Genomic DNA, 25526 nt, shown 5'->3' with positions numbered 1-25526 from the left:
CGCTCCAGGCTCCTTCCTGGGAACCACACGCGGCATCCCAGCATCAAGCCACCAGCGCTTTGCTCTGTGTCTGTTGGCATCTGTGTGTGTCTCAATTCACTTTGTGCATCTGTTAGCAACATGTGTCCTGAGGCATCAGAGGAGCCTAAGAGAGCTCGTAAGGGTGTTATGCTTAGCATAAAACTGGACAAAATTAGCATGTTTGGTATGATTTGGTAGGTTACTCTTTGGGTCTGGGAATGCTTAAAAATATAAATTAATAGTAGTTGCTTCTTCACTTTATGCCATTTCAGCTTACTAAAGGTTTCATATGACCATCTGCTTTAGGATAGCAAAACCTGTGTTATTATGCGGTTTGAGAGGTACAAAGGAGATTGTTACATGCTTATTACTGTGCCTGAAACTGCGGCCTGGCGGTTCGGTCCCTCCAGATGCAGGAATTTGTCCTTTGGCATCATTTATTTTATGGGCCTTTAGCCCTAACTCTGTTAGTTCTATAAAATAGTTCTCTGAACTTCCCTTTTTAAAACAGGAAAAGCCCGATAGAGAATGGCACACAGGTGTAGCCTGCCCTTGGCACAGGCAGAAGGGTGTAGGAGGTAAAGCCCAGGATTTAGACTTGGCCAGACCCAGGGCTTAATCCCGGCTTGCCACTTGGCTGAATGGCCTTTGAAAAGTTATTGAGACCTAGCTCCTCCTCTGTAAGATGAGGATGATACTCCCAAACCTCAGGAGCAGTTATCATGATTCATTAAGGTATGTAAGGCATTGCCATACACAGCGGGTGGCATGTAAAATACTCAGTAAATGATAGTTCATTTGATAAGTGCTCAAAAATATCTTTTGGGAAATATGACTACCACTGCTTTCCTCACAGGGTGGCTGGCCAAATGAGATGATGTACAGGAAATCAAAATATAAGGCCTATTATTAGAATAAAAATACACCAGGAAAAGGTCATCCCTTCATTCAGATATTGATGGATGTCCTTGACAACTAGATTGTGCTATGGAGTTGATGGAGGTGGGAACAAGAGAAAGAGGAGCTGGAGATTCATTTCAGTTGTTGCATGGTTTTGCCCAGGGCTGGCCCTTGTTGCTGTGATAGACACTCCACTGTAAAGGGTCAGTTGAAAAGCATACACCTCTTGGTAAAGATGGAAACTCTGTGCCTGTAGAGCTGGGTGAGTAGAAGGAGTAAAGAGAGAAGATCTATTTGCTTGAAATTAGGTAAAAGATTCATATATCCAGAGCTTCATTCTGGCTGGCTCCAATGCTCAACTTCCCTCCCCTCCCTTTTGGGTCTCAGCAGAAAGCACACACCAACTCTGTGCAAAGTAAGAATCCAAAATAGCTTACACAGAGATAAACCACCTGCGTGTACAAATAGGAAGACCAGAAATCCCTGAAGGTAAGAGTGAGTTCTGCTTCCCTGCCAAACCCGGCCTGCCCTTGGCCCTGCACTACCATAAAGAGGGAATTAAACTCCTTTCTCTCCAGTGCCCTTCCTTTGTTCCTCCTCAGCGGAACACACCCAAAGAGGGGCCTGCTGATGCCACCACCTCACCCCACCACTTACTTATTCCTGTTAGAGATTAAACACAGACAAGGGAGGGAGCTTTTCACTGTAGATTATTTTATTTCTTCAGTTCACCATTGTTCTAATTAGTAGCCATCCATCTTCCCTGTTACCTCATTCTAGGAGATGAATAATTTAAAGTCAGGTTAGAGTTCAAGGTTGGGCTACCTTCTGCAGCTGGAGGCACTCCAAGCAGCCCTAGGATTTATTCTTCTGGCTATTGTCGGGCACCTGTAGGGAGTGGGCATGTGGTCAGGGTGGTGCAATCAGTTTTGCTACCTACTGAGCTGGGTCAATGCTGGCTGAGTCAGGCACACTGAGGGAGAGCCCAGGCCCTGACCCACAGGAACCTTAGTAAATCACTATTGATTGCTAATCTCTGAGACCTCACAGTCTATCATTTCCCAAGACAGACCTGTGATTACCATCGCTCAACTTAATAATCACCGCCCAAGCCCAGGTGTTCTGAAGAAGTGGGGTGTCAGCCTGTATTAGAAAAGAAAACGATAAGGAGCTATTTGCTCAGCAAAGATTCAGTAGAGCAGATCACAAGTACACATCGTTCTGCCCTTCTCCATCTTCTTACAGCACCCTACAAGCCCAAATTAGAATTATATTGTAGCCGTCCTTTCTGCAGGCTGTGCTCTGATTTTTATAAAAGACTAGAGGCCTGATGCACGAAATTCGTGCAAGGGTAGGCCTTCGTAGCCCCGGCCACCTCAGCTGCCTCTTGGCCCTTGAGGCCCAGCTGCCTTTTGGCCCTTACAGCCCTGGCTGTCTTGCGGCCCCATGGCCCCATTCCCCACCCACTGGTTGTTCCGGATGGTCATTCTGCCATCGGTCTAATTAGCATATTCACTCTTTATTATATAGGATAATTTAATTTTATTCTACTCAACCCATTGAGTTTATACAATTATCTTAGCATCTATTCTATGTCTTGGGACTATGGGGGGGAGAAGGCATGGATGAAATATTGGGCCTGCCTCAAAAGTACATGCAGCTGAGTTAGAGAAATAAGCAACTTTAATATTTCACAGTGACAATAGTGAGGGCTATAGAAGTGCTCTTGATTTTTTTCCCCTTCATGCAGATGTTCTAAAGATCACAACCCATCCTTTCCTCCCTCCCCCTTGCTTTGGGGGAGGAAAAAATTGAAATCTTATCCAAGGTTTATTCCTCCATGGGATTTGAGCCTCACAGGGGACTTTGCTTCATTTATCAACTTTTTCTTTCATTGTCAACCTCTTTGTACGTACCCTAGAGCAGTGGTCGGCAAACTGCGGCTCGTGAGCCACATGTGGCTCCTGAGCCGCGGTTTGCCGCTCTGTTGACTAATGAGTTTGCCGACCACTGACCTAGACTCTCGATTCCAATAATTACAGGCTGTTGTTGTTCCTTGTGATTAAGCTCCTATCCCGGTGGTCGGCAAACTCATTAGTCAACAGAGCGGCAAACCGCGGCTCACGAGCTGCATGTGGCTCGCGAGCTGCAGTTTGCCGACCACTGCCCTAGAAATATGTTTAAATTAACCTATCTTTTACATTTTTTTCTGTCTTCCTTTTTTTTTTGAGATATAGTTTTTCTTCTTTCATTTATCCAATCCATGATTTACTTATTCATTGAACAAATGCTTAGTGATAGGCACTATGTGTAAGGCCTCTCCTAGGCTGGAGGCATAAAAACGGATAAGGTCTTTGCCTTTGAGGAGACCACTTTGTGCCTGGGGAGACACACTGAAGCAGGTATCTATTGCCACCACCTTTCTCGTTCTTTTCATTGTCAAGCTTCCTGGGAGAGTAACCACCTGCTCATTGCTCAGTCCTTGAGGCCCTCACAGCATTTCTGAAATAGCCATCGTGACAGTCAGCTGGGACCTCCTGTTTCCAAATGGCCAGTCCTCGTTTTAGCACTGACTCATCTCAGCACCCTTGCCATCTTGCTGAACTCTTGTCACAACATGGTTCTTTGAAGGCAGAAAACTCCTGTTCCAGCTGCATTGCTTACTAGCTGTGTGGCCTGGGGAGTCACATATCCTCTCTGAGACTCAGTTTACCTTGAGATTCTGTCAACTAGGGATTTAAAAAGTCTGTGTTTTGGGACTATTGTGAGGATTAAATGAGATAATGTATGAAAAGTTCCTGTCACATGGTAGATGCTAAACAAATATTAGTCTTCTTTCCTGGATGACACTATGTATTTTTTTCTTTTTTCAGTCCTTTGCTTTATCTCACTTAGAATTTTTGCTTGATCTTTGTCCTCCTTATCTCCCTGTTTAGTCATTGCTTAAGGGAAATTTGCTTTTGGGGAGTGCCCTCACCAAAATTCCAGGAAAAGTCTTAAGATTTCTGTCTGGAGAGTCTACCCCTTCCCAACCTCCATCTCTATCCTCTGCCCACATTCTGAGTGGTTTTGATGTGACAGATCTGGGCATGGCATGTGACCCAAGCCTAGCCAATCAGAGTTCTGCATGCTCCTGGGCATACAGTGACTGGTTCAGGAATGGGCAGGGACTCCTCTTAGAATCACTGAGACTCCAGGAGACTTTTACACAGGTTTCTGGAAGTGAGGCACTTTTTCCACTGAGAATGAATGTATAAATATGTAAGACCGGGTGCAAAGGCAGCCATCCTACTATGATGAGGGAGACCCAGCCAATGAATGAAAGTAAGCTAGAGGAGGCAAAGCCAAAGGAACCTGATGACATCATTTGGAATCTGCATTAAATCACACTCGAAAGTAGCATAACTACCGGACTTCTTTGCTCACATGAGCCATTAGATCTCCTTTCTGCCTAATTCCTTTTTCGATTGAGTTTTCTAATAGTTGTAAGCAAATAAATTTAAACAAGATAGACATAGGTTAACATTCACTCATTTATTCAACAAGTGCTTATTAAGCATCTTCTGTGTGCTGAGGACTATGCTAGGGCCTGGACATCCAATTGTGGGCTAGACCCCATGCCTACCTTCAAGAAGCTTGTCATCTAGAAGAGACAAGTAACTAGGTAATGACAATATAGTGACATAGAATTACAGAAAGGAGTTATACAGCATGCTCTGGAAGCACAAAGAGGGAATACCTAAGTTATCTCATGGAATCATGTGAGTTTTTCCAAAGGGCATAATCTACATGAAGATTCAAAGGATACATAGCCAGGCAATGATGGGGAGAGAGATGAAGTGTTTCATGCAGTGGAAAATGGTAAGCAAAGGCTTGGAGAAAACAGAGCGCAGGACATTTTGGAGACCTGTAGGGAGTATAATAGAGTTCTAGGGAGGGGATCTATAAGAGTGTAGAGAGGCCCTGGTCAGTGTGGCTCATTGGTTGAGCATCATCCCATGAACAGAAATGTTGCCAATTAGATTCCCGATCAGGGCACATATCCAGGTTGCCAGTTCAATCCCTGGTCAGGGTGTGTACCAGAGGCAATTGATCATGTTTCTTTCTCATATCCATGTTTCTCTCCCTGTTTCTTCCTCTCTCTCTCTCAAATCAAGAAAAACACATTTTTAAAAAAAGAGTGTAGAGAAGTGAGCAAGAGCTAAACCATGAAGGACCTTGCAGGCTTAAGGAGTATGAGTGGAAATATGAAAGACTTTTAGCAGGAGAATGTGTAACACGGTTTCCTGTTGCTACATATACAAATGTACCATCCATTCCCACACCTGTAAATGTCATCTACTTCTAGGTTGATGCTGTCCAAATCTGTGTCCCAGGCCTCTATCCTTATCTCCAGATCCACAACTCCAGGTGGACATCCCATGGGAACTTGAAATGAATCTCTTCAGATTCCTCCTTTCTCACTCATTCTGCTCGAGTGCCCAGATTTAGTGATAGTGTTGTCCTCTTTCCAGTCACTGGCTCGAAGCCTTGAGTCACCTTTCTCTTCCATTTCCTATACCAACTCAACAGTTGCCAAATTTCAGCAATTCTATTTTCATAATGTCTCTTTCACTTTCATGTGAACTGAAGGAGCTTATATTTTTAATTTCCCAGAAAACTTTCCCATCACCCTTCTTCTGGTAAATGAGTTGGGTATATGCAGGCCTGGCTATGTAAGGTGTCTGTGGCAGAGCGATATTAGGTATGTGGCCCCTAATGATCCTCACTTCCTGGTTCATCCATCCCTCCTTAGGATGAGTGGGATCTTTGACCCATGAATTGCTTTTACCCAGTAGACTATGGCAAAAGGTAAAGGTTGTCATTCCTGTGTTTATGTAAGACCTGTTTTGCTAGACTGCTCTAGAGCTTCTTCTTGCTGGTTTGATGAAGTTAAGTGTCCATGTTGGGGAAGCTCACTCGGCAAGGAACTGTGGGTGGACTCTAGAAATTGAGGGAAGCCAGCAATAAGTCAGGGACTTCAGTTCTAAAACAGCAAGAAAACAAATTCTACCAAGAAGAATGAGCTTAGAGACGGACTATGTCCCAGTTTAGTCTATAGATGAAAACCTAGAGCTGTCAGACCCCTCAATTGCAGCTTTGCAGAAAACCCTATTAGGTTGTGACCAAACTCTTTTTTTTTTTTCATTTTTAATCTTTATTGTTGAGATTATTACAGATGTCCCCACATTTTCCCCCCAATTGCCCCCCTCCACCCGGTTCCTGCCCCACCTCAGGCCTTCGCCATCCTATTGTCTGTGTCCATAGGTAATGCATATATGTATGTAAGATCTTTGTTTAATCTCTCCCCTGCCCCCCTCCACACACACCTTCCCTCTGAGAATCATCAGTCTGTTCCATTCCCATGCCTCTGATTCTATTTTATTCACCAGTTTATTCTGTTCATTAGATTTCTTATTCTTTTTCTTTTAAATAAATCTTTATTCAGATTATTATAATATTACAATTGTTTCTCCTTTTTCCCTCCATTGCTCCCCTCCACCCGATTCCCACGCCACCTTCTGCCCTTACCTCCCCCCCCCCCCACGGTCCTCATTCATAGGTGTATGATTTTTGTCCAGTCTCTTCCTGAACCCCCCCATACCCCTTTCCCCCTGAGAATTATCAGTCCACTCCCTTTCTATGCCCCTGATTCTATTATATTCACCAGATTATTCTGTTCCTCAGGTTTTTAATTCACTTGATTTTTAGGTTCACTTGTTGATAAATATGTATTTGTCGTTCATAATTTTTATCTTTACTTTTTTCTTCTTCCTCTTCTTAAAGAATACCTTTCAGCATTTCATATAATACTGGTTTGGTGGTGATGAACTCCTTTAGCTTTTTCTTATCTGTGAAGCTCTTTATCTGCCCTTCAATTCTGAATGATAGCTTTGCTGGGTAGAGTAATCTTGGTTGTAGGTTCTTGCTATTCATCACTTTGAAAATTTCTTGCCACTCCCTTCTGGCCTGCATAGTTTCTGTTGAGAAATCAGCTGACAGTTGTATGGGTGCTCCCTTGTAGGTAACTAACTGTTTTTCTCTTGCTGCTTTTAAGATTCTCTCTTTGTCTTTTGCTCTTGGCATTTTAATGATGATGTGTCTTGGTGTGGTCCTCTTTGGATTCCTTTTGTTTGGGGTTCTCTGCGCTTCCTGGACTTGTAAGTCTATTTCTTTCATCAGGTGGGGGAAGTTTTCGGTCATTATTTCTTCAGATAGGTTTTCAGTATCTTGCTCTCTCTCTTCTTCTGGCACCCTCATAATTCTGATGTTGGTACGCTTAAAGTTGTCCCAGAGTCTTCTTACACTATCTTCAACTTTTTGGATTTTTTTTTCTTTTTGCTTTTTCGGTTGAGTGTTTTTTGCTTCTTTGTATTTCAATTCTTTGACTTGATTCTTGTGTTCCTCTAGTCTGTTGTTGGGTCTCTGTATAATATTTTTTATTTCAGTCAGTGTATGTTTAATTTCTAGTTGGTCCTTTTTCATATCTTTGAGGGTCTCGTTATATTTATCAGCCTTTTCTAGGATATTCTTGAAAAGCCTTATAACCGTGGTTTTGAATTCTATATCCAGTCATTTGTTTTCCTCCATTTCTTTCATTTGTGATCTGTTTCTTTGATGCCGCATTTTCACTGCTTCCCTGAGTTGGTAGGGTAGATTTGTGTGCTAGGTTTCCTATATGGCCCAGTGGGTCGGCCTCTCCAGTTAACCTGAGGTGGACACTCTTGGTGCACCCCTTTGTGGACTGTATGTACAGCCTTGTTGTAGTTAAGTCTTGATTGTTGTTGGTATCACTGGGAGGAATTGACCTCCAGGCCAGTTGGCTGTAAGGATCAGCTGTGTCTACGCTGGGAGAAGTTCGGTGCTGGAGACAGCCTTATAGGATTAGACTTGCCAAATTGCAATAGCCTCTGTGCTCAGCTTGGATGGGGTGGAGTCTCAGGACGGAGCAGACAGTCTTGGCTTCCCGTCAGCCTTGCCCTTGCGCGCGTGCGCGCCTCCAAACCTCTGCCTTCCCCGGCTCCCGAGTCTCCGCCCGAGAGTCCAGATTCCCCCCACAAGAGCATGGGTCCCCAGGGGCTCGCCTGGAACTGGGGTTCAGTGCAGTCAGAACTGGGGCTCAGTGCAGTCAGGAACTTCTGACTCCCTTCCACTAGGGAAAGCCTGTGGCAACCTCCGCAGCCTTTGTGCACACGGGTTCGCGCGCCTCCAGAAAACCCTGCTTGGCGGGGCTCCCCCGGGTCTCTGAGTCTCCGGGTGCCTTTCTCTCTACCTGACAGTCCAGACTCCCCCTGTATGAGCCTGGGTCCAGGGGTTTTGCCCGGGACTGGGGTTCAGTGCAGTCAGAACTGGGGTTCAGTGCAGTCGGGGGCTTCCTTCCCCCTTCCGCCAGAGAAAGTCAGCCAGGCTCTCAGCCACCCTTCCTCTCTGCGCGCACAAAGACGCTTTGCCGTACCTCCAATTCTCTGTGAGTTTTTCTCTTTCCTTCTAGTTGTAGAATTTTCACTCAGCCAGCTTTCCTGTGGTTCTGGATGGTGTCCATTCTGTCTTTTAGTTGTAGTTTTGAAATTGTTGTGTGAGGCAGCAGTTTAGGTGCTTACCTATGCTGCCATCTTGGTTTCTCCTGTGACCAAACTCTTGACCTATAGAAACTGTGATATTAAAAAAAAAAAAAAAAAGCTTTATTTTAAGCCACTAATTTGGCAGTAAATTTGTGTGCAGCCATAGTCAAAATCTCCTAGCCATTTAATAAGAATAGATTCAAAGTGGCCACAGACCCTGGCCACTTTGGTAATGAATAAAATACAGTTATATTCTCCTTGTGGAGACCCTGGTAACAAATAAAATACAGTTATGTTCTCCTTATGAGTGACAATGATCATGGTAAATAGTGCAAGCACTAATTAATATTTCTCCTGCCATTAAATAATGCATCCATATTTGCATGATGAGAGGGTTGTGGACTGAGGCGAGAATGTTGAAGGGGAAAGACACTTGAAGTGAATGCAAGGGGACCACAGTCTCCATATGACACATCTGTGTGATATCAGACCAGTGTCCTTCACTTTCAGTATCTCCGTTTTCACATCTGTTAGATGATGGAGTGATTTCTAAAGTCTCTTCCAACTCCAGTAAAAAAAATTAAGGTCTCTACTAAAATCATCCTGAGTTAAAACTCTTGGTTATCAATAACAGAATTTCACTTGAGATAGCCAAAGATAAAAGTAATCTATACTAATAACAGAGGGATATGCATATTGTCTGGGACAACATCATAGTAACAGAAATGACCAAACAGCAGGCTGGCAGGCTGCATGAGGCAACAAGGCCAGCAGGGGAGTTAGTGAGGGATGACCAAATGACTTAACAGCAGGCTGCGTGGGGCAACCAGGCTGTCAGGGGGGGCAGTTGGGAGCGACCAAGCCGGCGGGGGAGGGGGCAGTTGGAGGTGACCAGGCCGGCAGGAGGGCAGTTGGGGGCAACCAAGCCAGCAGGGAGGGCAGTTAGGGGTGATCAGGCTGGCAGGCAGAGGTGGTTAGGGATGATCAGGCTGGCAGGAGGGGCAGTTAGGGGTGATCAGGCAGGCAGGCAGGTGAGCAGTTAAGAGCCAGCAATCCTGAATTTGAGAGTGATGTCCGACTGCCAGGCCTAAACTGGCAGTCGGACATCCCTCAAGGGGTCCCGGATTGGAGAGGGTGCAGGCTGGGCTGAGGGGACTCCCTCCCCCCACGCAAGAATTTCATGCACTGGGCCTCTAGTACATAAATAATAAATAAAGTTAACAAATAAAATGTATTTATTAACATTCTAGAAAGCAAGGAATGGCACATTAGTAAATGTCATTCCATTCAAACAAAACCTGATTCTGATCCTACATCCTCTTGTGGTGGCAGGAGTGTGCAGGGAAGGGTATGTACAGGTGCAGGCATGGGGCTTTGAGAAGCAAGGATTATATTCACAATATGTAATGACTGCTACAGCATGCTAGCTGAACACCAGCCTAGGGGAAAGGAGTTGGGAGTTGGTAGAATGGGGGTGAAGAGAAAAGAATAAAATATAGTAGCTCTTCTCCTTCCAATCCTTATCCCCCAATAAACAAGACTATTGGTGCCTCAATTAATTAACTCATCTGGTGCTGGTGAGAGGAACTGGTCGGGCAAGAGGAACTTCTGAATATCTCTTCCCCTGAGGATTTTGTGAGTCAGAACATGCCACTGGAGCCCAGAGTAAAGGGACTGCTTTACTTGGTTTTATGTTCCTTGTGTGTTAATAGTGACTAACAGTAAAACCCTGTGGTTATGAACTGCACCATCTCTCCCTTTCATGTGGGGGACTGTAAGCAGGGGTTGCACCCGTATGTGCCCTACACACTAGCTATTCCCTGCAGTCATGCTGTTGTCTACCTCTGAGCTTCTGAGCCTGCTGTTCCCTCAGCCTGGAATGCTTCACTCTCCTCTTGTCTGCTTTTTAGGTCTCATCCTTCATGACTCAGAATGAAACTTTTGCTAGCCTTCCCAACACTAAAATGCCAAGTGACTAGAGAACGAGTCTTCTGTTTTTCCATAACACCCAGTGTACCTCTCTTACAGCCTCTGTAGCATTCTATTATATGTGCTGTTCCTTGTAATATTGTACATATAATGGTGCATATATAATAAATAGTTTCTGGATAGATGAATGAATAAATAATAGAATACTGCATATCTATCTATATATATAAAAGCCTAAGTGACTGGCCAGTAGCTATGATGAGCACTGACCACCAGGGGCCAGACGCCCAATGCAGGAGCTGCAGAGCAACAGCAACTTTGCAGAGTGCCCTCTTGCACTCCAGGAACCCTCAGGGTGCCCCGGCCCATGGGGCAGCAACGAGGGCACGCAGGAACCACCTAAGAGAATGAAACAAACAAGGAACGCGAAGAACGGAGGCAAGACAGGGTTCTGATCAAGCCTCGTTTTTTATTCGAGTGTTGCGGTATATAAGCACTCAGGAGGGGAGGGGTAGGATAAGGAGTTGCCATGGGATGATTGGTTGGGGACTGGGAATCTGTCCTAGCTGATTGGTTATTCTGATGTGGGAGGTTTTTCTGGCCCTTGGCGCGCGCGGGCTTCTTTGGCGTGCGCGGGCTTTCTTTGGCGCGCGCGGGATTTCTTTGTTCTTGCTCAATCAGGAAGTAGGGCTGACCAAGAAGTGAGACCGAACTGCTTTTATGGCTCCCGGCATCAGGGGATGTCAGACTGCCGGTTTCGGCCTGATCTCTGCAGGCCAGGCTGAGGGACCCCACCAGTGCACAAATCTGTGCACCAGGCCTCTAGTATATATATAAAAGGCTAATATGCTAAGTGTTCTTCCGACCAGTAGCTATGACACACTCTGACCACCAGAGGGCAGATGCTCAATGCAGTAGCTGCTGAGCTGCAGTGACTTGGCAGCGGCGGTTCTCGGGTGATGCACCCCAAAACTATAGAGGAGGGAACCTGATTCCTTCTGGGGCCATGTGATTCCACCTTTGGCCATGGGTTATGTTGTTGCTGGGGCACTGTGGGCCCCAAATCTGGTTTACTGCACACTTGTATTTGCGTTCCACACCCTGTACAACAGCAACTTTGCAGAGTGCCCTCTTACACTTAGGAATGTTGGAGAGCCAGTTTTGGCCCAATCCCTGCAGGCCAGGCTGAGGGACCCCACCTGCCAGAGGGACCCCATTCACTCAGCAGACATCCTTTGAGCCATGGTGCAGCTCCAGGTGCAGCCAGCCAAGGAGGGAACAGGAGGTTGGCTCCAGGGCATGTCCAGCCCGTCTCACCCAGTCCCATCCCGCCGGCCACCTTCTAATTAATTTCCTGTCAATGTGCATGAATCTGTGCACCAGGTCACTAGTTGAATAATAACCACATGTCCATTTGTCCCCAGATTAAATCTAGTTTAGTATCCTCACAGCCTCCAGAGAAGGTGTTTTGCTTCTGAACTAAACAATTTGCTGATCCCTTGTCAGAAATGTAGAGGGATCAGGGCTAATTGGGTTTGTCTAAAGAGAAAGAGGAAGAGAGAGATGTAAAGCAGCCAGACCCCATCTTGTTGCAAAGTTTACTGAATCAATCTCAATAAAATTGGGTCAGTGGCAGTTCTCTTCCAGCCCTGATTTAATAGAGGGGACAAGGGATGGTGAGTGCACCATTAAAGAGGAGTATGGGAGGAAGGGAGACTGCTCAGCTCCAAAGCAGCCAGTCATGCCCATTAGTGGCTGTTGGGAGAAGGGGCACATTGCCTATGACACTCAGTGTCCTCCCCAAGAAGCCCAGGTTCCTGGACTTTGAGCACGCTGAGTCTGACCTCTTTGCCACCTCCTCCCATGGTACCACTGATAATGGAGTGACCCTGACCCCGTTATGGTTGCTTTGAGCAGGTTACCTCTTTTAACATATATTTTAAAAAGAGAATAAAGATTCTTGTTTGTTATTAGCTCAGACGCACCACACACATCACAATTGCAACAGTTTACTGCATGATATTTTCACCTGTAATAATGTAGTTAATTATAGTTCATGGGAATTATATACAGATCATGAATAGCAGCCATTCATATTGTGTATTTTATTAAGGATACTTTTAAAATATTGAAAATTATTTTAAAAAAGAAAATTAAGCTCTTCTGGAATATCAACATCTAGGGTATATATTTAATTTGGATCACAGTGCATGTTTCTCAATGCCATGTGGTCTCTGTAATTTTTAAAGGCTGTACAGTATTCCATCTTGTGCATGGACCCTGGCTAATTTGGTCAGGCCTCAGTTATCATATCTTACCCCGGGGACTACTTGCCTCGTAAGCTTCCTGCTGGAATTTCCAGTTGGCACTGACAGGAGTCTAAGGCTTAGGTCAAAACTCTCAGGCTGTTAGGGAATTCTTGGAGGCTCTCAGGAACACTTGGGGAGAAAGATCCAATAAAGTTGGGTCTCCACACCCAAGGTAGTTTCCAGAATCTTCCCTGGGTGTCCTCAGAGCTGAAGGATCTCTCTGGTGGGAAGGGTAATCAGAGATTTTCAATTTCAGTGGGAGAGGGAATGAAGGGGAAGAAGCATTTTAGTGGAGTTTGAACTCTTCAGGATGCCCTTTCAGCAGGCCGAATTCCTGCAACTCAATTTGCTTCAGTTCAATTCACTTTGACACTTAAAAAAAATGGAGTGGTCTATTTCTGTAGCATATCCTGCGGGGAACCCAGAATTACCCCTGTCCTTTCTTTTTTCCTTCTCTCTCCCCTCTCCCAAGTGGAAAAATGTGCTTCTCCTCAGTTGCTTTGTCTTATCCTCATTATTTCCACCCCTAGCATATTCTCTTCTAGTGCATTTCTAGATTATACTAGCATTGTCTAAGGATACTGGAGTAAATTATCATGCACTCCTGGAGTAACTGAATTCCAAATATGCTACGCATTCACAGTACTAGGTCCATGCAGTCAACAATATTTTTAAAGCGCATGCTATGTGCTAGGTCATATAGGGATGGTAATGAATAGCATGTACACCAACTTTGCTCTCCAGGTGCATACAGTCTACCTAAGAAGTAAATAGGGAATTACAAAACGATGAAATGATGTAAGAGAGGTCAGCTCAAGATGCGATGTCTCATAGGAGCAGAGGTCACCCTGACAAACTTAAAACCTGGCCCAATATCTGTGTCCCTGAACTCACTCAGAGAGGTAGACATAGGAACTTGTGAAGACTCCAATTTATCTCCCCCAGTCCTGAGGTAGGGGCTGGGATGTAGCCCAGGTCTCATCTATTCTGAGAGGCCTTCCAGATGGCCACATGGAAAGCCAGTTCTGGCCCCCTAGCTCACCCTAGGCAGCAAAAACAGAGTCAGCAAACATGGACTGAATTAAACTGGTCAATTGTTACATCAAAACCCTGAAACCAAGCCAGAATCAAGCATGAATAATGCAGTTGTTATCATGTTGTCCAAGATTGCCATTTTCATATTTGCATTCTAGTTAAAGGACCTGAGAACCAAGATAAGTCTCCTCCAGACAGACATCAACTAAAAAGCTACAGACAGAACACTTGGCCACTACTGGGGATTCTGACCCAAGCTGTTCAACAGAGGAAGTCTGTGCATGTACTCCTTAACATAATGTAGATGATAGATGGTAGATTGGAATGAGGAGCTGTAAGGGATTGTGTACTTTCCTTAGCAACACACCAGCAGGGTTGTAGCAAAGTCCAGACATTCAAACCTCAGGTTTCCACTGAGGGAGAATAGAGTTTGCCACCCCAAAATATGTCCTTTTGGGATATTATTTTAAGCAGATTATTGGTAAGAAACAAAAGACTCAGCCTGGACTGGTGTGCTCAATGGTTAGAGAGTCGGCCCATGCACCAAAGGGCCTCAGGTTCAATTCCTGGAAAAGGCACATACCTGAGTTGCAGGTTCAATCCTTGGCCTTGGTCAAGGCATGCGTGTGTGGCAACCAATTGATGTGTCTCTCTCACTTTGATGCCTCTCTCTCTCTCTCTCTCTCTCTCTCTCTCTCTCTCTCTCTCTTTTTCTCTCTCTCTCTTTCTCTCTCCCTCTCCCTCTCCCTCTCCCTCTCCCTCCCCCCTCCCTCTCCCTCTCCCTCTCCTTCTCCCTAAAATCAATAAACATATCCTCAGCGGGAGAGCAGGTGCAAGGCGGGGCAGTCTCACAAGTGCCCAGGTTTGCTGAAGGCCCAAGAACAATTTCTGCATTTCATCTCTCTTGTCTACACATGTTAATTGGTTTGCTCCCTGAATTGTCAATTAATTATTATTATTAAGAAATAAAATGGAAAAAAATTAAAAAGGAATGAACCACTCCAGATGGAATTAGCCTTTAATGAATGAACCCTTTCCATTTCACCATTAAATGAGATCACATAGATATACAGCACAGGAAAACCATTCTTCTGATTTTTATTTTTAACCTGATTCAACCATAGCTCATTAGCTTCCTGTGGGTGAAATTAGTGTCATGGTTGCTTTTCAAATTGACCAGCTGGCAGAGGGTCTAAATAGATAAGCTAAGTATCAATGGCTATTTGTTATGAAACGTTAAGGAATGGAGAGATTTGGTTTAAGGGTTAGAAAAACAAATCTTCAAGATTCTCCAAATTGCCCCAGGCAGCCTGCAGGGGTAATACATCTTGTCTTCCAGTAGAAAAACATTGGAGCAAGGTTCCTATAAACTACCACTTACATGAAGCCAGTACCTTTTCACCCACATTTATCAAGCTCTCATTATGTGATAGGCGCAGTGCTGAGTGTTTAATGTGTATTATTCAATCCTAGAAATAACTATATGCAGTGGGTATGATTATTATTTCCATTTTACAGATAAGGAGCCTGAAGCCCAGATAGGTAAATAACTTACCAAAGCTCTAAGTGGTGGTACTGGGACTCAGACTCAGGATGATCTGAATTCCAAGTTCACAGTGCAAAGTCCTCTTCAAGATGGTGAAGGATAGCCCTCAGTCTTTTCATAAGATATAGAAAGAAAACAAATAGGTATGGCTTTTAAACAATTGTTTCTTGCATGAGTTTTCACGAGTAGGTCTTCTTTTAGGATAGACCTGTGGATAAACCTGTATACCAAGATGTTTCAGGAAAATGTTTTAACTACCTCACACTGCCATTTCTCCATGTTACAGTCAGGCCAATAGTTCCTATCCTATTCCTTCTTCACATAAAATGTATGAAGTTCAGTGATATGCTATCATCACATGTACTTTGAGCTTCTTGAAAAAGGGATGCTATGTAGACACTCAGCAGAGCCCTGACTGGGTGGCTCAGTTAGTTGGAGAATTGTCCCATACACCAAAAAGTTGTGGGTTCACTCCCCAGTCAGGGCCCATACAGGAGGCAATTGAGTGATGTTTCTCACATCAATGTTTCTCTCTCTCTCTCTCTCTCTCTCTCTCTCTCTCTCTCTCTCTCTCTCTCTCTCTCTCTCTCTCTCCCTAAAATCAATAACCATATCCTCGAATGAGGATTAAAAAAACCATGCAGCAGAAGTGATAGAAAACAGTGGCAGTGTGGTATGTATACAACATAAAATAGATCAGATTATTTTGTTAGAGTTTGAGACAAAAATAGCTCCTTAATCTTACATGTCTATTTTTTTAAAATATATTTTATTGATATTTTACAGAAAGGAAGGGAGAGGGATAGAGAGCTAGAAACATCGATGAGAGAGAAACATCCATCAGCTGCCTCCTGCACACCCCCCACTGGGGATGTGCCCGCAACCAAGGTACATGCCCTTGACTGGAATCGAACCCGGGACCCTTCAGTCCGCAGGCCGACGCTCTATCCACTGAGCTAAACCGGTTCCAGCCATGTCTATTTTTTTTTATCATGCAGTATATTGCCCCCTGTCTGTGGCTTTCAAGGGCATTCTGAAAGAGAAGCACATCTACTAGAATGTTGATTGGATTAGCAGTTTAGCATTCTCCTCTTAGAGGGAATATTGCAGTATCCAACATCTTGCCTATTTCCAGCTTTTGAAGAACCACAGGTCAAAATTGTATTCCCAGATGAGAGTGTTTCATAGTGGGAAGTTGACTGTGAATTTCCATATACTAAAGGCACTCCTGACTGTCCTCTATGAAAGATCCAAGAGCTTTTTATTATGATTCAAAAATATTATGGTCACTTTAGGATTCTTGTTTCCAGAGTCACCAAAATATCATTTGTACTGCCGAAACTGCGCCATCACTTCAGAGTAGAATATGGAAGAAACTAGTGTAAGATCCAAGTAGTTTTTTTTTTTAATCTTCATTATTGAAAGTATTACACATGTCCCCTTTTCCCCCACATTGGCCCCTTCCAGCTAGCCCCTGCCCCCAGCCCCAGGCCTTCACTACCCTATTGTCTGTGTCCATGTGTTATGCATCTATGCATACAGGTCTTTGGTTGATTACCTCCCTCCCCTTCCCTCTGAGATTCCACACTCTGTTCCATGCTTCCATGTTCCTGGATCCGTTTGTTAGTTTATTTTGTTAATTAGATTCCACATATGAGTGAGCTGTGATATTTGTTTTTCTCTGACTGACTTATTTCACTTAGCATGGTACTCTCCAGGTCCCTCCATGCTGTGAGATACCAGTAGTTTTAAAAGGCATGAGGGAAGGAAACCAAGATGGCAGCATAGGTAAACACCTAAACTGCTGCCTTGCACAACAATTTCAAAACTACAACTAAAAGACAAAATAGACATCATCCAGAACCACAGGAAGGCTGGTTGAGTGGAAATTCTACAACTAGAAGGGAAGAGAAAAGCACACTGAGACTCAGAGGAGCTGCAGAAGGCAGAGGTACTGAGATGCGTGCAGAGAGGGTGGACAACTGAGTGTGCAGCTGGCTTTCTCAAGTGGGAGGGAGACAAAAGTTCCCAACTGCACTGAACTCCAGTGAGAGTGAGACTCTGGGGACCCAGACTCATTCGGGGAGAAACTGGACTGTCTGGCAGCGGGCGGAACTCGAGGGTGGCTTTCTCTCAGAGGTGCTAGCAGCGATTACCACGGGACACTGAGACACAGGGGCCTATTAGGGCAGGGCTGATGGGAAACCAATGCTGTCTGCTCTGTCCTGAGACTCTGCCCTGAGACTCCGCCCCACCCAAGCTGAGCACAGGGGCTTTTGCAAGTCTTGCCCCATAAGGGTGTCTCCAGCACAGAAGTTCTCCCAGCGTAGACACAGCTGATCCTCACAGCCAGTTGGCCTGGAGGTCAATTCCTCCCAGTGATACCAACAACAATCAAGGCTTAACTACAACAAGACTGTGCACACAGCCCACAAAGGGGTGCACCAAGAGTGTTCACCTCAGGTAACTGGGGAGGCTGAGCCACTGGGCCCTATAGGATACCTAGCACACAAAGCCACTCTGTCAACTCAGGGAAGCAGCCAAAATGCGGAGACAAAGAAACGGGTCACAAATGAAAGAAATGGAGGAAAGCAAACGACTGGATATAGAGTTCAAAACCACAGTTATAAGGTTTTTCAAGAATTTTCTAGAAAAGGCCGATAAATTTAGTGAGACCCTTGAGGATATGAAAAAGGACCAACTAGAAATTAAGCATACACTGACTGAAATAAAAAATATTATACAGAGATCTAACAGCAGACTAGAGGATCACAAGAATCAAGTCAAAGATTTGAAATACAAAGAAGCAAAAAACACTCTACTGGAAAAGCAAAAAGAAAAAAGAATCCAAAAAGTTGAAGATAGTGTAAGGAGCCTCTGGAACAACTTCAAGCGTACCAACATCAGAATTATGGGGGTGCCAGAAGAAAAGAAAGAGCAAGATACTGAAAACCTATTTGAAGAAATAATGACCAAAAACTTCCCCCACCTGGTGAAAGAAATAGACTTACAAGTCCAGGAAGCGCAGAGAACCCCAAACAAAAGGAATCCAAAGAGGACCACACCAAGACACATCATCATTAAAATGCCAAGAGCAAAAGACAAAGAGAGAATCTTAAAAGCAGCAAGAGAAAAACAGTTAGTTACCTACAAGGGAGCACCCATACAACTGTCAGCTGATTTCTCAACAGAAACTATGCAGGCCAGATGGGAGTGGCAAGAAATTTTCAAAGTGATGAATAGCAAGAACCTACAACCAAGACTACTCTACCCAGCAAAGCTATCATTCAGAATTGAAGGTCAGATAAAGAGCTTCACAGATAAGAAAAAGCTAAAGGAGTTCATCACCACCAAACCAGTATTATATGAAATGCTGAAAGGTATTCTTTAAGAAGAGGAAGAAGAAGAAGAAAAAGGTAAAGGTAAAAATTATGAACAACAAATACATATCAACAAGTGAATCTAAAAATCAAGTGAATAAAAAAATCTGATGAACAGAATAAACTGGTGAATATAATAGAATCAGGGGCATAGAAAGGGAGTGGACTGACAATTCTCAGGGGGAAAGGGATGTGGGGGGGTGCGGAAAGAGACTGGACACAAATCGTACACCTATGGATGAGGACAGTGGGGGGTAAGGGCAGATGGTGGGGTGGGAACTGGGTGGAGGGGAGCTTTGGGGAGAAAAAAGAGGAACAATTATAATAATCTGAACAATAAAGATTTATTAAATTTAAAAAAAATAAAAGGCATGAGGGATGTGAATGTACTTAACACTACTGAACTGTACATTAAAAAATGGTTAAAGAGGTAAGTTTTATATTCTGCATATTTACCACAATTAAAAATGTTTTTAAAGTTAAGATGGTAAAATTTATGTTATATGTATTTTACCACACTTTAAAAAACAACAACAAAAAAATAGCATGAAGGATGAGAAACTGCTGCTCTTATCTAGGTGGCGCTGGACAGCACCCCTCCCCCACAGGTAAAAATGCCTAACACCCATTGCACTTTCATACCTGCCCCCTAGAGGAAGATTCGGTGGAAAGGAACATTTACCATTTTCTTTTCTTTTCTTTTTATTTTATTTTATTTTATTTATTTTATTTTATTTTATTTTATTTATTTTATTTTATTGTTTAAAGTATTACACATAGTAATTCATATATCTCCTTTTTTTCCCCCATTGACCTTCCCCCAGCCTCCTCTACCCCTGTCGCATGCCCTCATCCCACCCCACCCCAGTGTCTTGTGTCCATTGATTGTGCTTATATGCATGCATACACGTCCTTCAGTTGATCTCTTCACCCCCCCTCCCCAACACTCCCCAGCCTTCCCGATGGATCTATCTTTTTGTTCATCAGGTTATAATGTTCTTTATTTTCCATAAATGAGTGAGATCATGTGGTATTTTTCTTTCATTGCCTGGCTTATTTCACTCATTTACCATTTTCTTACTGTGACATTGAAAAGGCATTACAAGACTTGTTAATCTTCTTTTAAAACAAGGGAACCTCCTCCACACTTGAGCCAGAGGAACTCTCTGGGAGAAAAAATACAAAAACAAAACTAAGAGTAATCAACATGTATTTCACAGATGTATCAGCTCACACCCAAGAGCTCACTTCAGTTGTACTGAGACTGTGGTTGGAACCTCATATTTCATGACCTGCAATTTTGTTTCGAGAGTGGTAGAGAAAGGAAGAAAAGGGACTTTTCACTTCCTCTCAATCAGCTCTGTTGTACAGTTATGATGTCTGGCTGGAAAATAAATGCTTGATAGTAGTGGAGGCTCAAAATTTTGTGAATATGGGAGAATTCATTGATATCTTGGGATGGAGAGGGCAAGTCTTCCAAGGCCTACTGGGACATTTCCACCAGTACCTATGTGTGCTGGGCTCGTGGTTCTGTGGGAAGAACAGAGGCCCTGAAGGCCAGGCGCTTGACTCTTTCCTAGTAAAATACCCCAGCTGGATAACCTACTACTTTTGCTCCATGATGTTTTGCTGAAGATAAAGGAAATAATGGATTTTCAAATGTTTTGAAATGTGAAGACACTATACACACGTGAGGTGTTGTTAGACATGTCACTGAAGCAGAGTGGTGTAATGGGCAAGTGCCAGGCATCAACAGACCAGGAAATAGGCCTGACTGTCTCAGAAATGTAATGAAATGAATTACTAGTAAATGATCCCCTTAGGGCAGCACTGATGTAGGCCATCTTTCCAGGATCTGAACAGTTTCTCTTTTTCCAGATAATGAAGATGCTTCTTCAGCCCCAAAGACCATTTGATTTGTTAATCGATGCTCCTGCAGCTTAAGTGTGTTTTTTCTCATGGTAAAATATAGACTGTGGGTCAGGAGCAAGTCTGGGACCAGATGTGGAATTTCCTCTGCCTCCCTGCTGCTTGTATGTGTAGGCCGTTGCTATATAAGGACGGGCTAGAGAGCTGAGGAAGGAGAATAAAGTGGTATAGAAATGGATTCCCAGGATGGCAGTGTAAGAGGTATGTTTGTGTGTAAGTCATGGGAGAGTCTTTCACCCATGTATCTCAGGGCGCGAAAGCGTGTGTTTGCTAGGGCCCTTCCCGGGAGTGTTATAACATGACTTCATAGGCAGAATGACCCTGCATGTGCAGACACCAGTGGAGAGAAGACGAGGATGTGAATCAGTCTTGAGATCAAAGGTGAAGTTCGCTGTTGTTTGTCCCCCTCCTGAAATACTTGGGAGAGCCCCCCAGGGTGGGGTCTTGGAAAGAACTGGACAGCGATGCACTTGATGCACGTATCTCTTTTTCAACCCCTCGGGCCTTCAACAGCTGAAAGGGGGCTGTGTGCATCTGAGCCCCGGGTAGAAGGAAGAGGCGTCAGCCAACTTCCTCCGCGGCGGCAGCACGAGAGGCAGCGGGGGTGGAGGGGCTGCCCGGGTCTGCGAATCCCGCGGCTAGAGGCGGAGCCCGGCGGTGCCCGCCCCCGGCCGTCCCCTTTTCCTGGCCGCTCCCCAGTGCAGCGCGGGCCGGGGTCACAGCCGCCTGCGAGAAGCTGGGAGCCAGGAACCCAGTGGACCCAAAGCTGCCCTGACGGTGAGTCCTGACGCGCACCGATCCAGCGCCGCCCCTGTGTCCCATCACTGGAGGCGCGGAGCGGGTCGGGCGGGGGGTCAGGACTGCGTTCTTGGGGAGCCCGGGACGCGAGCACGCGGGGCGGGGTTGTCAGGATCGCGACTTAGGGGAGTACCAGAACCCGATCCCAGAGGGGCGTTCGGGATCGCGATGTTGAGAACCCGAGCCCGGGGCGGAGTGTCAATGCCCCTATGTTGGGGACTCTCTGAACCCCAACCCCGAGGGCGAGAGGGCGGATCGGGATCGCGACGGTGGGGAGTCTGGGAGCCCGAACCTGGAGAGCTGAGGGGTCAGGACCGCGCGCGACCTAGAGGACCTCTGGTGCGGGAACGGGGGTTGGAGAGGGGGGTGGAACCGGGGGTGCTCTGTCGGCATTCTTGGGGCGCCCCCCGCTGGGCGGAGAACAGAACCCGGGAGGGGAGTGCAGAGGAGAGGAAACCCAAGGTGGGTGGGTGGGAGGGGGAGCCCGAGGGAGGGGAACCCCAGAAAGGATAGGGTGGGCCGAGGCTGTGGCGTCTCCGGAGAAAGATGGAAGGGGCCTCTCTGAGATGGTGGGCCGGGGAGGCGGAGTTGTGCGGGGAGCCTGGGGCGGCTGGGTCCGGTGTGGAGAACAGGGGCCTGGAAGTATGGATCCCAGCGGGGGATCCGAGGTAGCCGGGTGGGTGGTGGGGCAGAGATTCGGACCGTCTCGGCCAAGGGCGCAGCCCACTGACACCTCAAGAGGGCAGTCACTCGAGAGAGCAAGACCGGGCCACCCCAGGAGGCGCAGGTGGGGACTCCGAGCTAGCTACTGGACTTGGCAACTTGGGTGGGGGAGGCGGGATGGGGAGGTGCACTTCGCAAACCCGGCGCGGGGACCTGAAGGCGGCTGTGGTCCCTCAACCACCGACCGTCCAGGGGGAGACCCAGATGGACTCTTTGTTGCATCCTGTATTGCTGAGCTGGGTTAGAAGTGATTTTGGTCACGGAGTTAAGAGGATACGTATGGAGTGAGATTTCAAATACACAGGTAAGATCTACAAAGGGATGTGTAATTTTTTTCATCTACATGAGCTATTTGCTCCCCACTCTCCTGTTCTCTGTGAGAGGCTGTTTCTGAGTAAAAATCGGCAGTGTGTGTGTGTGTGTGTGCGCGCGCGCGCGCGCACACACACACACACACACACACACACACACACCTCCCACAAATGCGCTGCATTCTTCAGCCAAGTAAACACCAGGAGTATTGGACAGTTTATGGATCGTTTGTACTCATTAGGGCTCCCTTGGAAGGTGGACTGCCTTTGCCCTCCTAAGACGTCCACAGGCTGTGCCCACCCCTAAGGTGTCCAGGTCACCTGGCAGGAAGCCAAGCTGCTTAGGACCTCAGCGGATGGCTATCCAAGTGTGTCTGAAGATAAACAAATGACCAGTGCAGTGTCTGTTTGTTCTCTGTTGTTTGTCTTTGGCACCAGCTCCCTTTCTGTATGATAATTAGTATATTTCTTATAACAGTTAATTCAGGGCCCGGGATTCTGTTATGTGGATTTTTCTATTGGAAGGTTTCTAGGCTTTGGGGGTCCAGGGGAGGAGAGAGGCCCCCCACTCCTCTGTCCTGGATATAGATCCATCTTCTAGCACACACTGAAACTTGAGCTTCCTGAGAGAATCCAGGACTATGTTGGCAACTAACATTTGTTTGGGCCCAGGTTTTTTGTTTTGTTTTGTTTTTTCATGAAAAGGAAATCTCTTCAATAATTATGCAAGTTGACAGGAAAGTGATTTATGCTTTTTACAAGTATCATTTCAGGACAAGCTATTTTTCATTAAAGGGGGTGGTCAGAACCTTACCCAAAATCTGCATTATCATTATTGCAGCAGAATATTCACTTGGACTTAAAGCTAGCTGATTCTTCCAATTCTTTACCCAAATGTTAAAAGAAATATGCCAACACTTATACATTCAAGTGAGTATTCCTCCCCTTCAAAAGCCCTGTCTTGGCAAGCTGTGCACTAATTCCGGGGATGCTGTCATTGCTGAGAATAATTTGGGAGCTCGTGCTTTGGCACTGCCTGCAGAGTTTACAACACATTTAACTGAATTGCCTCCTGATGCCAAACCTTCCTCACTTGGGAAAGAGCCAAATACCATGTGGGGCCAACTGTGGCCTCTGAGGTGGGGAGTTGAGGTTGTCATAGAAAGTATGCCTATTAAAGTAATGAGAGACCCCTTGAGGGACTGGTGGTTCCAAAATAGGCATCCAGTAAAGGTGTGTGTAGTATGTGTTTAGGATTGAAAGTAATGGAAGTACAACCATCCTTTGGGTGTATATGTTCTGGTATGTGTGTGCAAAAATTGGTCCTATGGCTTTGTTGGTGTGCTTTACGGCCTAGTAAGCTGGAGAACATAAGTCTTTCTTTTCCCGTGTGGGTACTCTTCACCAGGCGCTTTTCATCACTGTGGATTTTTACAGAAAACAAAACAAAAAATGTGTTTTTCTCACCAAAAAAAAAAAAAAAGTACCCAGAAAGTTACTTAACCCCATGTGTGTAGTTAATGCCCCAGTACTTGAGATTTTATGTGAAAGGATCTATATACTAGTAGAAGCAAGAGGAAGAGAATGGTTTTTGAAATCCCAAAATTTCAGTCTTGGGATTCTAAGGCACACAACTGTGAAAAACTGACATAACATCTCCCTTTTCTTCCATTGTTTTTCTAATTTCCCAGTGGTTGTTTTTTACAGATTCTATAACCTAAAGCTTTATACAGCCATCGCTTGACTCTTGATCTGGCAGTGATTGTGGGCAAGTTATTACATGTCTTTTGGCCTCAGTTTTCTTACCTTAAAAAGAAGATGCTAATGAGTATGTACCACATGGGCTGGAATGAAGATTTAGTAAGATTTATGCATGTAGAACACGAGTTCAGTGCCTGGCACAAAAGTGCTCCATAGAGTCCAGCTATTTTTGTTATTAATATTGATTATTGATAGTTATATTAAAATTCCTTTGAAGCCAAGTATGGATTTATCAGTTTCCGGGTAATGCTGTTCTCTTCAGCTGGGCTTTGCAAATGGATATGTGAATGAGAACATTTGTTTCTACTTTCCTGGCCTCCTAGGAGTTCTTAAAGAGCGACCTTAAAAGTAACTGTAGTTAGCTACTTTATTTTTGATTCAGATGTTTTTAAAAACAAGCATTCCTGTTTTGATTGTTAGATATAATAGTTTAGTGAAGATCTGAAGGAAAAAAAATATGTAAAAGCTTTTCCTGGAATTTTTTTCTGTGATCCAATAAAATACTACTTGAATGAAACAGCTACAGCTCCCTTGGCCTGTATTGACAGGGATGATTCTGGTGAACATTTGTTCCAGTTAAACTTGAGTTTTGCTCTGTTTTTTTTTTTCAATGATAACCTGGCACTGAGCTCTCAGCTCTTCCGTCAATATTGCCATTAATTTTTTTTCAGAATATGAATTTTATTAAAACATATGTAAACTAGGAAGATACAAACTGTGGGAATATAATTTTAATGAAATGGTTAAGGGTTGCTATGAGGTAGATGTTCCATGAAGTGTTTGACATTTAGTAAGAATTCTCTGTGTTCTATGTGCAGAAGATAGAGAGATGTATAACAGACTTTGTCCTCCAGAAAGTCACATAATGTGCTCTCGAAGGATTATATGCATTAGCAAAAGTGTTTTTCTCCCAATGGCTTGTGGGCCAAAGATTAAATGGACTTCACTCACGTTCTTTTCTCTCAATTTCTTGGAGAAGGTTAAATATGTAGATCTCTTTATAGTGGTCATAATTTTTAGGGGTATTAACTCTTTCAGGATTAAGTCCTAGCATGTGCTCAAATTGCACATAAGGAGATAATGCTATAAAAGTACTTGGTGAGCCCTAACTGGTTTGGCTCAGGATAGACCGTCGGCCTGCGGACTGAAAGGTCTCAGGTTTGATTCTGGTCAAGGGCATGTACCTAGGTTGTGGGCACATCCCCAGCAGGAGGTGTGCAGGAGGCAGCTGATCGATGTTTCTCTCCCATCAATGTTTCTAACTCTCTATCCCTCTCCCTTCC

At 44.8% G+C, this 25526-nt stretch overlaps 1 protein-coding gene across 4 annotated transcripts in view; it reads left to right on the top strand.

The window, feature by feature from the left end:
• Positions 1-25526, top strand: part of PAQR8 (progestin and adipoQ receptor family member 8) — a 107927-nt gene that overhangs the window by 46966 nt on the left and 35435 nt on the right. Inside the window, exon 1 of one of the 4 annotated variants that reach the window (XM_080666413.1) lies at positions 20968-21427. The exons of 1 other annotated variant lie outside the window; for it this stretch is intronic. The gene's annotated coding sequence lies outside the window, so the exon portion shown is untranslated. 2 more of the 4 variants (XM_080666416.1, XM_080666414.1) reach the window with 2 other exon arrangements.

Source organism: Plecotus auritus (genome assembly GCF_963455305.1).
Source record: "Plecotus auritus genome assembly, chromosome: 4".
Taxonomy (NCBI): Eukaryota; Metazoa; Chordata; class Mammalia; order Chiroptera; family Vespertilionidae; genus Plecotus; species Plecotus auritus.
The sequence above is the reverse complement of the archived record's forward strand: the minus strand, read 5'-3'. Positions and strand labels throughout refer to the sequence as shown.